At 40.5% G+C, this 14,393-nt stretch overlaps 1 long non-coding RNA gene across 1 annotated transcript in view; it reads right to left on the bottom strand.

Annotated features, from left to right (window-relative positions):
• LOC142839751 (uncharacterized) overlaps window positions 1-12,135 on the bottom strand; it is a 54,230-nt gene extending 42,095 nt beyond the window's left edge. The window contains exon 1 of the long non-coding RNA XR_012908827.1: window positions 11,570-12,135. This is a non-coding gene — a long non-coding RNA (uncharacterized LOC142839751). The remainder of the gene's footprint in view (window positions 1-11,569) is intronic.
• Window positions 12,136-14,393: the final 2,258 nt, after the last annotated feature.

Here is a 14,393-nt window from a genome sequence, read left to right as displayed (position 1 = left end):
TGAAAAGGGAGAACTGACTCCTAAAATTTGCCCGCTACCTCCACGTGTATATTGTGACACACATGCATAAAAACATGTGCACAAAATGTAAAATATATGTGAATGTTTAAAAGAAAATTATGATATTTTAGGAATGTTTAACACATATGCACATGAATTAACTATAGTGTATTGTATAATAAAGAACACTAGAAAATGGCAAATGAATTTCTATTGATAAAAAGTTTTACTACTGACATATGATCTCACCCTGTATCCCATACTGGACTGAACCTCACTATATGGCACGGCCTGGCCTCAATCTTATATGAAACCATCTTGATCCTGGGATTACAGGTGTGAGGCACCACACCTAACATCAAGATTTACTTTCTGGAAAAAGGGGACAAAAAGCAATACTGGGTAGAATATAAAATACTAAGGACATATAATTTATTTTATTTAGTGATTACTAAAATATATTTTATTTAGTGATTACTAAAATATATTTTATTTAGTGATTACTAAAACATATCAAGATAAAAATAAATACTAAAATATATTTTATTTAGTGATTACTAAAATATATTTTATTTAGTGATTACTAAAACATATCAAGATAAAAATAAGAATTGGAGAAACAAAATATGAGCAAATCACTTTTCATAAGGGATTTAATGAATATGATACAGATCAAGACCTCGCTGGCCACAACTTGAAATAATTTAAGTAGAAACAAATAAAAAATACACCAGATCAATGAGACAAAAAGTAGGTTATTTTATATAATAAAGATAGACAAACCCCTATGCAACCTATTAAAGATGAGAATAAACATCCAAAGTAACACAATCAGAAATGAAAAGGGATACAGACACTACGGAAATCCACAGAATTCTTAGATCATACCAAAAAAACCAGTACTGCACAGAATTGTAAAACATAAATGAAATGGACACTTTTCTGGGTGGGTACCATTTACATCAATTAAATAATGCCTAGGTGAACAATTTCAATATGTATATACTCTTAAAGGAAAAAGAAGCTCCCGTAAAAAGCAAACAAAATATCCCAGGACAAATGGTGTTAATGAAGAATTCCATTACAACTTCCATACTCTTCTAAGTGCTGCACATAATATAAACAGAAGGAACATTGCCAAAACTCTTTTTATGACTATGCAGTAAGATTGTCGCAAAAACAAAAAGAATCAACCGAGGAAGAGAATAAAAAACTAATCTCAATATTGAACATGAATGCAAAAATACTCTATCCCATCCTAGCTTGCCACCAAGGACTCCTATCCATCTGGAATGTGTTGATGTCCATCACCACAGTCTACTCCAGGGTGGAGTAGATATAAGAGACTCCAGAGCTGAGAAAACTAAGAGAAGACAGACCAAGAAAAAACCACAAGCACAGAGATAGCCGCAGCAAAGACCATACCAAGCAGGCAAGACTCTCCTAACAGGATTGGTACAAATGTGCATGCATTTATGTAAGAATACCTCCAACAATTTGAAAGACAGCATGATAGTATGAGAAGCCAGGGAATATACAACAGGAGAATTTGAACACCCTAATCCAGAGGTAGTACAAGAAATAGACTTTAAACATAAAATTATGAAAAATATAGGGACCATCAAAAAGAATGTAAAAAAACAACTTCAAACAAAAGGATGAGAAGAATAACAACAACTCTGAAGAAATGAGAAATCTATCAAAGAATCCCTGGGAAAGGAAACCAAGAAAAAGCAATCAAACTGGTAATGGAAAGATTTCAAGACTTGAAAACTGTAATGGAGGAAAAGGATTCAACAAAATTAGAGAATAAATCTTTCCCAACCTAAAAAATGATATTCCTATTAAGGTAAAAGAAGCATACAGAACACCAAATAGACTGAAACAGAAACCCTCACCGCATAATAATAAAAACACAAAAGATACAGTATTAAGAAAGAATATTAAGAGCAGCAAATACTTTATACTCACAGCAGGAATATATCATCAGGATGAAGTATCAATACCAAATATAAATTTCAGTAATATAAAAGCACCCACATCACTAGAAATAAATTTATGCCCGAAACCACACTAATAGTAGGAGACTGCAGCACTCCTCTCTCAATAATGGACAGGTCAACCAGACAGAAACATAACAGAGAAATAAGAGGAATAATGGAGATGATGAAATAAATGGACTTCAGAAATATCTGTAGAACATTCCGCCCTAATAGTAAAGCATATATCCTCTCACCTACTCATAGAACCTTCTCGAAAATTGACCACATACATGGATAACAAAGTGAACCTTATATGACACAAAAAAATTTTGCAGAGGCAGGCAGTTCTCTATGAGTTCTAGGCAGGACTGGTCTACAAGAGCTACTTACAGGACAGGAACCAAAAGCTATAGAGAAACCCTGTCTTGAAAATCCAAACAAAAAAAATGGTAGGGGGGGTGATTGGGCTGGAGAGATGGATCAATGGTTAAGAGCATTGCCTGCTCTTCCAAAACTCCTGAGTTCAATTCCCGGCAACCACATGGTGGCTCACAACCATCTGTAATGATGTCTGGCGCCATCTTATGGCCTGCTGACACACACACAGACAGAATATCGCATACATGATAAATAAATTACCAAGAAAGTAAATATTTAAAAAAATTTTGCAAGCACATGAGCATTATCAGATGACCATGGATCAAAGTTGAAGTATAACAACTGTTATTACACCAAAGACAGACAAACTCATGGAAAGGGAACAGGCAACCACTAAACTGTACCTGGGTCAGGGAAGAAATAAAGAAATGAAAGTATTCCTTGAATTCAAAGAAAATAAAGACACAACGTAACCAAACTGAAAGTGGCGCTAGGAGGAAAATCCATCTTCTCAGCACCTCATGAAAAGGTCTATAAAGCTGACCACACTGTGGAACAAAGTAAACATACACAGAAAAAAACTGGAGTAATACACTGTGTCCTATCAAATGACCATGATTTAAAAGTAGAACTTGACAACAACAGTACTATCAGAAATCCTACAAAACAATGGAAATTGAACAGCAAACTACTTAACCACGCATGGACCAATGAAAAATAAAATAAATACTTCCTAAAACTCAAGAAAAATGAAGGCACGTTGTACCCAAACCTATGTAACACAATGAAAGCAGTGCCAAGAGGAAACTTCCTAGCACAAACAGAAAGCTCACACTAGTGACTTAACAACACATGTGAATGGTCTCGAAAAAAAAAAGCAGACATGACCAGAATAAGTAGAAACAGAAAATAAAAAAATTGAGGGCGGAAATAAATTGAAACAAATAAATAATACAATGAATCAATGAGACAAAAAGCAGGTTATTTGACAAAATAAAGAAGATAAACAAACCCTAATGCAAACTAATAAAAGACAAGAGGGAACATCCAAACTAACACAATCAGAAATGAAAATGGATACATGACAACAGACACTAAGGAAATTCACAGAATCCTTAGATCGAACCACAGAAACCTGTACTCCACAAAATTGTGAAACATAAATGAAATGGACAATTTTCTGGCTAGTCAACATTTACCTAAAATAAAATGAGGCTTGGATGAGCAATTTAAATAGCCATATACTCTTAAAGGAAATCGAAGCTCTCATCAAAAGCAAACCAAATATCCCAGGGCCAAATGGTTTTAATGAAGAATTCCATCAGAACTTCCTGTACTCCTCCAAATGTTGCACAAAATATAACCAGAAGGAACATTGCCAGACTCGTTTTATGAGTATGCAGAGTCAGGGGAAAAATTCCTGGAGATCTGACAGCCAAACTAGCGAAAAAAGCAAACTCCAGATTCAATGACTCACCTTAAGACATACTGTGGAGAGCAACAAAGGAAAACCCCTGATGTCAGCCTCAGGCATCCATACATGCGTGAACGTGTATAACCATGTGCACCCCATTCCACATACACACACACCTAAGAATTTTCTCTGGATGTACTTTGTAGCATTCCTTGGGTAAGAATATGACCTCATACCTATTGCAGGATGATCAAGATCAGAGTTCTATTAACTTTATTATCAAAAAAATCTTAGCCAGGCGATGGTGGCACACGCCTTTAATCCCAGCACTCGGGAGGCAGAGGCAGGCAGATCTCTGTGAGTTCGAGGCCAGCCTGGTCTACAGAGCTAGTTCCAGGACAGGCTCCAAAAACACAGAGAAACCCTGTCTTGAAAAAACAAAAAAAAAAAAAAAGAAAGAAAAAAATCTTATAGATGTCATCCCTCGCCACTTAAGTACAAACTCTCCCCTATAGCAGAACTACACCATAGGAAATGAATATATCAAATTGTATTTATACCCCCGGGCTCCATACCACATGATTAGTTTGTTGGGCACAAATTATAATGATCATACTTCCTGTTTCTTGGAAGTTTGAGAAATTACTACATCATCACTGATATTACCTAGGAGAAAATGTTCTGCAAAAAAAATAATAGTCACTTTCAGCTTCTAAAACTTTTAAGACATTTATCTTTGGTCATATATAAAATACTGACCACTATACTAAGTGAAGAAACAAAAAAAACATATATGAAACTTTTCAAGTAAGAGTCTGAAATGCCTATGAAAACGGGAGCATTTCTTCTGGGTAGGTGCTGGCTGCTTCAATATGAACAGTCTTTAGACTCTGAACATTAAACCTCCATGGAGGCAATACTAACTGCAGAGCTCACTACACTGAGTCTGGCAGTTCTATCATACTACAATTAAAAGTCCTAAAAATACCAAAAGAGAATAATCATGAAAAACACTACAAAGTTTGAGTGAAGCGTTTCTATATTAACATCAACAAATGCATGAGGTCAATTTTTAAATCTGAAAAATTACATGGGGCTACTGAGAGAGCAAGCGTATTTGCCTTCATGAAGGATTTTTATTTAATTTAGACTCAATTCATTCTTCTTCTTCCCTGAGAATGTGGAGGGCATGGCCAAGCTTAACCTTTGATCTCCGCATAACCAATAAGGAGGAAATAAGCACCTCTACCAGGAAAAGGAAGAGTGAAGAGATGCAGCAGAGCAGGGATCTGCAACTAGCTGACCATGTACTAACGACCCAGGTAAAAACTAAGCTTTATGAAAGTGAGGGTGGAAAGAGTCCTAGGCTCTAAGATGGCTCATATGACAGGCACACCAGTGGATGTCATGCTCCCTGATGAGGACACTGCACATGGGCATCTCAACGCTGGCAGTGGTCCCAAAGTCTAGAAGTGTTTTACCCTAAAAGCATCAACTGCAATCAATTTCTAAGTCTGTTTTGCCTCTGTCCATGACAAGAACCAACTTGTTCCAAAATTCTATAAAATGTTTTTTCATGTTAAACTCTGCTGTTTACAGAAAACATGAAAAAACAAGGACATGAATGCTGCTATCACATGATACTCATAATATTTTCAATCTCAAAGCCTTCGGATCCATGAAAGAAACCAACACCGATAAAAGTCGACTATTTCAGGATGAGATCAGTGATGGCTTACGGCGAGTTGTCTAAAGGACAATTTCTGTCTTTGTGACACACACCCAGTTAATGTTAAACTAAAACAAACTCAGGTAGTAAGTGAACTAGGACAAAATATGCTTAAGACAGTCTAAAATTGTATAAAGACAGTTCACTAATATGTCTAAGTTTCTTTCTCATTTCTCTTCAAAGGAAATCTGTCATAAAAATACACACATTTTATCAAACACACTACACACTACACCAACACATACACACACGATACAAACACACTACACACACCATACTACACCAAACACATATACATACACACATCACACACACACTACACCACACACATACACACACCAAACACATCGCACACACTACACCACACACATACATTTCTACACAATACACATCACACTAAACCACATACATATACACATCACACACTCCACACTATACCACACTACATCACACGTACCACACACATACATATACACACCACACACATCACACATACACTACACCACACACACACCTACACACATCACAATACACCACACACATACACATCACACACACACACTACACCACACACACATACACACACCACACACATAACACATACACTACACCACACATATACACGCACCACACACATCACACACACACCACACATACATACACACACCACACACACATTACACACCACACACACATCACACACACACACCACACACACACACCTACACACTACACCAAACACATACACACCACACACATCACACACCACACACACATCACACACACACACCACACACATACACACACCACACACATCACACATACATTACACCACACACATACACACACCACACACATCACACACACCACACATACATACACACACCACACACATACATACACACTATCCACACACACACATACACACCACATACATCACACACACACTACACCACACACATACACACACCACACACATCACACATACACTACACCACACACATACACACACCACACACATCACACACACATCACACACACATCACACACACATCACACACACACCACACATACATACACACACCACACACACATTACACACCACACACACATACACACCATCCACACACACACCTACACACTACACCAAACACATACACACCACACACATCACACACCACACACACATCACACACACACCACACACATACACACACCACACACATCACACATACATTACACCACACACATACACACACCACACACATCACACACACACCACACATACATACACACACCACACACATACATACACACCATCCACACACACACCTACACACTACACCACACACATACGCACCACATACATCACACACCACACACACATCACACATACACTACACCACACACATACACACACCACACACATCACACATACACTACACCACACACATACACACACCACACACATCACACACACACCACACATACATACACACACCACACACATACATATATACAACTAAACCACATACATACACACATCACACACTCCACACTATACCACACTACATCACATGTACCACACATACATATACACACCATCCACATCACACACATCTACACACTACACCACACACACATACCTACACACATCACAATACACCACACACACATACATACACATGACACACACCATACTACACCACACGTACCACACTAAACCACACACACATACACACACCACACACACACACACATCACAATACACCACACACACATACATACACATGACACACACCATACTACACCACACATACCACACTAAACCACACACACCATACACACACATGCACACACTATAAAGAATCTTAAAGCAGTTAGACATGGGCATGGGCATAGTGGCACACACCTTTAATCTCAGCACTTGAGAGGCAGAGGCAGGCAGATCTCTTTGAGTTCAAGGCCAGCCTTGTCAACATAGAGAATTTCAGAACAGTCAAGGATACATTGAAATCGTGTCTCAAAAGTACAAAAGAAAAAAAAAACATCAGCAGCAAGTAGTTAGTTTAACCAATCCAGAGAATAAAGAAATTTTATGGAAAAATAAAGTAAAAATGAACACTGCCTAACTAAGGTTTTCATTAATCTTAAACATAGCCCAATTTCTTGCTATTTTTAGAAGAATTATTTACGTGTGTGAGTGCTTCTATTTGCATGTGTGCCTGCACGAAAGAAGAGGGCACCCGTTCCCATTACAGATGGTTGTGAGCCACCATGTGGTGGCCGGGACTCGAACCCAGGACCCCTGGAAGAGCAGCCAGTGCTCTTAACTGCTGACCACTCCTCTAGCCCCAACTCCTTGTCATTTTAAGGCTAGAGATACTGTTCTATTTCTCCTTAAACCATACACCAAACAAAAAATAGCAAGTGAAACCAAAATTTTAAATCACAAAGATAACCACAGCTCCTCAAGAATGGCCTGGGTGCCAAGAATGTAGGATCCAAAAATTGTGTATACAAAAGTCAAATCTATACTTTTTTTTTCAAAAACAATGGATCATGTCAAAGCTTGAAAACATCACTTTCTTTGCACATGAAAAACATGTACGTTAATAAGACCTAACAGGAGATGTAAATATCTGGGTAGGGAAGGTCTACAATCACAGAACTTAGGAGGCGGAGGCAAGTGAATGCATCAAGTCCGAGCCAACGTGGGCCACACAGTAAGACCCTATCTCTGAAGAAAGACCAACTAACCAACAAGTGACCAGAGTAATCCCTGTAGCATTCTATAGCCATCTTCCAAGGTTTCAAAGATCACTTTCAGACTGTTTAACTTCAGCATGATGCAGAATGATAACAACAGCAAACATTTGGTTTCTGATGGTAATGACAACCTCTGAATTACTTTTATTTATTTATTTTACAGGCCGACTGCAGTTTCCCCTCCTTCCTCTCCTCTCATTCCCTCCCCCTCACCTCTGTGCCCCCAGTCTACTGTTTCTGCTGCATTACTTTTTAAGTTGTCTTTCCTATCCTTGTGAGCAAAATAAAAAATACAACACACAGATCTCACTCATTGTTTCTTTCCCTTAGCCTTTTCCTCAACTGTTAGATTTCCCCAAACACAGATGGAAATGTCCAGTATGAAGGAAGAAATGGAATGTTTTCACATTCGGTATTTAACTGGTAGCGATCCATTTTCATGATTCCATGCTGGGCTTAAACTTGCTATGCACAGGTTTTTTTTGTTAGAATTTATTTATACAGTGTTTTTCCTACATATATGCTGCAAACCAGAAGAGGGCACCAGATCTCATTACAGATGGTTGTGAGCCACCATGTGGTTGCTGGGAATTGAACTCAGGACCTCTGGAAGAGCAATCAGTACTCTTAACCTCTGAACCATCCCTCCAGCCCCTATACACAGTTTCTTATGTTTGTTTTTCTGGCTATTTTAGACAAATTTCTAAAATGAATTTATGAGTTCAAGTACTAAGACCTTTGAGAGAGTTACAAAAAATTGCATACTGCTTTTCAAAGCTAATAAATTGTACACTTTTATCTCTTTTGATCACTGCATCCTCAAAAACATTGGACATTTTTAGTGTTATAGTATTTGTGTTCTAATAAATAAAGTTTTACTGGAGATCAGAAGGCAAAGCAGCCACCCTAGTCAGCCCTACAGGCCAGGGAGTGGTGGCACATACCTTTAATCCCAGGACTCAGAAGACAGAGTTAGATGGATCTCTTTGAGTTCAAGGCTACCCTGGGCTACACAAAATCAATCCACAAACAGATCCAGGTGGTGATGGTTCACACCTTTAATCCCAGCTTTTGGGAATCACACACCTTTAATGGAGAGAGGTGAAGACAGGAGCAATATGACTGGGCAGAGAGTAGAATATTTTTTGTTCGTCTGAGAGTTGGTAGAGATAAGATCTCTCTAGTTGCTTGACTGCTTTGCTTTTCTGATCTTCAACTTGAACCCAATATCTATCTCTAGGTTTTTATTATTCGTGCAACAGAAATTTCTCTTCCTAAAAGAAAATCAATTTAAGCACCAAAAGGAAGACCGAAGGACTGTTGGGGGATATCAGGAACAAAGCCCGTGTCTCACCCATACTAAACAAGTTTCATCACGAGTTTACACATTTTAAAGGTGACTGCATTTGTCTGTGCTTCAACTGTACAAACTTTTAGTCACTTTTCCAGGATCCCCTAATATTAAGTTGCTATACCTCAACATAAAACTGCTGCTTGACATCCAGAAATTTAGTGTTTATACAGTCCAAAAAACCTTACTTACTGTAACTTTCCCACTATTTTTATTATTGGAAAATTCTTTTCCATTTTGACATAGCTATTGATATAGTTTCAGTGCCTTTGTTAAAGATACTACACATTTCAGACATAGACCTCAGGGAAATAGAGTTGGAACTGACCTGCAAGCCTCTTTCCCAAGGACTAGCTCTAGTAGTACCTGAAGATGCTATGCAAACTGCCAAAGGAAAAGAGAAATCAACATTCCTACCCAGCTATAAAACTTAGGAACCTCAGTGATACACGTGCTTGCACAACCGTGTTGAGCCTTTCACTGTGCTGGTGCTCTGACATGGGGATCAGACAAAAACTATCAGGATCAGTTTTCAGGAAACTGGAGACAGGCAGATGTCTGTGAGTTCAAGGCCAGCCTGGTTTACGTAGTGAGTACCAAGACAGCCGAAGCTATGTAATGAGACCTTATCTCTCAATGATGTTTTCTTCATTTTACTGGCACACATACAGGTTTCTTTTAGTCTTTAAAACCAAATCTCACTTCTAAGACAAAGTGTGAGGTAGTCCCTTCTACTGCTAAATTATATAGAAGACAATTTTAATTATGTTGTCCTGTAGACAGAGCAAGGGTACCATTTGCTAAAAGTAATGGAGAAACTCGGGCACTTTGAGGACTCCTCAGAATAGCTACCTTATTTCCTTTGGAGGGAAACTGTAAAAGAGAAAGCATCAACTGAGGCCTGTTAGAAATCAGTAACCCTGGCATGCATGCTGCTTAGGTTTCATCAACTGTGACATCGAGAAAATGACTTTAGAATATAAGTTTATGCTGAAATAAGAAAACCACCTAGTTCAGAGATCAGTTTCCTCCCTCTTGTTGTTATGGCTACATGGAATGCACTTTTGCATTACGAAAGATGTCTGAGAGGTAACATAACTACCAACCACCCGTCCCTTCCTAAAAACTAATAAATATTGCAGAAACTCAAGAATGACCCAACATATTACCAAGTGGTCCTTCTGAGTTGTTGTGCCAGGATTACTAATTTCTAATAGGCCTCTGCTGTCGCTTCCCTCGACCCTAGTTATCCTCTTCAGGGAGAAGGCAGGTGAGATTCATCTTGATTCACCCCGTTGTCGACCAAATGTGGAAAATTCTTTAAGCACGGCTACTTTTCCATTTTGTCTACACACTGAAATCATCTGGGGAACTTTCAAAACCTTAACGCCCAAGTCACACCCCAACCATGCACATCATAATATCTAAGGGGTGGGTGGGGCCAGTCACCTATACTTTAAAAAGTGTCCAGTATGGTCCAAGATGAAGCCAAGGTTGATACCTGCTATGCTGGATCGCCCCTCTTGATTTCGAGTGACTTCTGCCATAAGTGAAATCAGAAAAGCCAACCTGGAGCAAGTCAGAACTACAGCCATGCTCAGAAGGTACAGTGGGATCCCAATCACGGGGACAGCACAAGTGCTGCGCTGAGCTCCACCAAGGGTTACCCCGCGCCTCACTGGAGGACCATGCTTTCAAACAGCTTGCCCTTCCAGCAAAAATAAGTCGGCTAATTTTAAAGGTACCATTTGTCTCTACTCATTAGAATTTTCTTCAAAAAAAAAGGCAAATCTCTTGAGAAGGACAGAAAATGTGTACACCCTGGCCCAACACGAACAAAGGAGCTCTAAACCCCTGGCTGCCTAGAAAGCACCTGCCAACCTCTAGGCGGGGAAGCGCCCAGCCCACAGTCATTGCACCTGCCAAGCCTTGCCCGCCCCTCCTACCTTCCAGCAGCTCGTCCAACCTGGTGATCCTCCGACTGCCGTCTATGGTGTAGATTGTGCGGACGCCCTGAGGCAGGTTCACATTGTCAGACAGCGAGCAGGTCAGCTCTGTGAGAAGCGAATCAAAGGAACTGAAGCTATCATTGGAGGTGGCAAAGACCAGGCCATTGAAGTAGCAGTCCCCATTCCGGTAGAAGCGTGCCTTCTTGGCCTTCTTCTCAAAGCTTTAGGCCTGCAAAGTCCGCGTGCGGTAGAAGCTGCAGTGTGCACTGTGCGCCGGGCTGGGGATGAGCCCATTGCAATTGGGGCCAGAGATGCTGCTGCCCCCGGAGGAGCTCCCAGACCCTCTCCACAACCGTGGCCGCAGCCTTTTGTCCCGTTCTTCAAAATGCTCCAGCTCAATGCTCCTGGTGCTGGCCGTCGCGGCTGCTCAGAGAAAGCTCTCCACAAATAAATAAATTAATGAAGGAACGTCCCCACAGCCCCAGCCGCAGCGTGCCGTGATCTGGGCGCTCTGGCCTTAAAGCATTGGGACACCTGGCTCGAGCACGAGGGCCTTGCTCACAGGTGGGCCCCGTTCAGCCCTAGTGATGCCCCACCTCTAGCCACGCCCTAAGTACACCTTTATGGCACAACAGGACTTAATGGGGTTTTGACACTGGCATGATATGCTCCTCCCTCTGGGCCTCTCCGCTGCCGCCCCGCGCCCTCCCTCAGCACCGTGTGACCCTGTTCACCCTCCGCCCCCTCCGCGCCCCGTACCAGCTCCAGCGGCGGCTGCAGGTCACAGGTGGTGCTTTCTCCGCTGTTCTGAAGTGCACCAACTAGATATTTACTAATGCTAATGGCGTTTGGTTCTTGTTTTGGGTTTGGGGAAGGGGGAACCGAGGGAGCCTTGCCTGTGCATGTGTATTTTAGACATATAGACACCACCATGTCAAAAGACCCAATGCCTCAGTTCCGCGGGAATAGATGAACTTTCCTCCACCCCACCAGCACAGGGAGCTTCAGTGTAGTGATGTTTTGTTTGGTTTTGTGTTTTTTCTTCAGCTTTCACCCCTGATAAGTGACTTCAGCTGTTTCTTATATAGAGCAATTAGAAGCCAGGTGGTAGTGATGCACACTTTAAATCCCAGCATTCGGGAGGCAGAAGCAGGCGGTTCTCAGAGGAGGTCACCAGTTTCAGTCAAGGTAAGGGAATACTGTGGGAGTGTGACACTGTTCGCCCTCCGCCCATAAAAGCAAGAAGAGTTAAGGGACCCTTCCATTTAAGGTCACTGAGTTCAGACTGGCAAAACCAAGAATCCCATCTGATACCCAGATCACCCTCCCTGCACAAACTCTCATTCCATAGTCTTCAGCTCCTCAAAAACTCATTCAGTCTTCAAAATGAGTTTGATGTGTCTGAGTGTGAAGCCAAACAGAGAACAAAAGATATGTGTTCAGCCATGCTGTTTCTAATCAACACCCTGGCTTTGGTGCACACCCACCATTAAAATCACATAAAATGGCAATAAAGTTTCCACAATATATTGCTCACAGTATGATCCATTCTTCTGAGTCACTGGTCCTCTTTCAGAACAAAAAATGGTATGATTACTCTACCGAGCTGTACCATATCCTAAAGCCTGCAAGTCTTAGCCATATACTCATAAAAGGCATTTGTAAGAAGAGTTTGATACAAAGGTAGCTTTTCCATAACTAAATCTCAGTGATCTCCCTAGGAAGCACAAATAACTCTAATACCCAAGTGCCAATATTGAAGTTACCCCAATTTTAGTGATTGGCCATTAAAGCAAGAAATGTTAAGGGACCCATCCAAGGTCACTGAGTTCGGCCTGGCAACTGATACCCAGATCACACTCCCTGCACAAACTCTCATTCTATTGCCTTCAGAACCTCAAAAACTCGTTCAGTCCTCAGAATGAGTACAATGCCCCTGAGTGTAATACCCAAGGGCCTATATTGCACTGACCCCAAATTTTAGTGATTGGCCATTAAACCTAGAAAAGTTAAGGGACCCTTCCATTTAAGGTCACTGAATTCGGACTGGCAACACCAAGAATCCCATCTCATACACAGATCACAATCCCTGCACAAACTCTCATTCTATTGCCATAAAAACTCGTTCCGTCCTCAAAATGAGTTCAATGCTTCTGAGTTTGAAGCTAAACAGAGAACAAACGATATAGAACTCGTTCAGTCCTCAGAATGAGTACAATGCCTCTGAGTGTAATACCTAAGTGCCAATATTGCACTGACTCCAAATTTTAGTGATTGTCCTCAAAATGAGTTCAATGCTTCTGAGTGTGAAGCCAAACAGAGAACAAACGATATGTGTTCATCCGTGCTGTTTCTAAAAAACACCCTGGCTTTGGTCAACACCCAACATTAAAATCATTTAAAAATGCAAATAACTTCTTCCACAATATATAAATTACAGTATGATCTACATTTCATGAGTCATTGGTCCTCTTTCAACACACATGGCATGAATCCTTTACAGAGCTGTACTATATCCTGAAGCCATCATTTATTTGCCACATAATTATAAAAGGCATTTGTGCGAAGGGTTCGATTCAAAAGGAGATTTCCAATAACTAATTCTCAACGATCTCTCTTGGAAGCCGAAATAAATGTAATACCCCAGTGCCAATACTGCAGTGACCACAAATTTTTAGTGATTCGCCATTAAATCCAGAAGAGTAAAAGGACCCTTGCATTTAAGGTCACTGATTTCGGACTGGCAACACCAAGAATCCCATCTCATACACAGATCACAATCCTGCACAAACTCTCATTCTATTGCCTTCAGCTCCTCAAA

The sequence above is a fragment of the Microtus pennsylvanicus genome, chromosome 22 (assembly GCF_037038515.1).
Source record: "Microtus pennsylvanicus isolate mMicPen1 chromosome 22, mMicPen1.hap1, whole genome shotgun sequence".
NCBI lineage: Eukaryota > Metazoa > Chordata > Mammalia > Rodentia > Cricetidae > Microtus > Microtus pennsylvanicus.
This window is presented reverse-complemented; position numbering and strand designations above follow the sequence as displayed.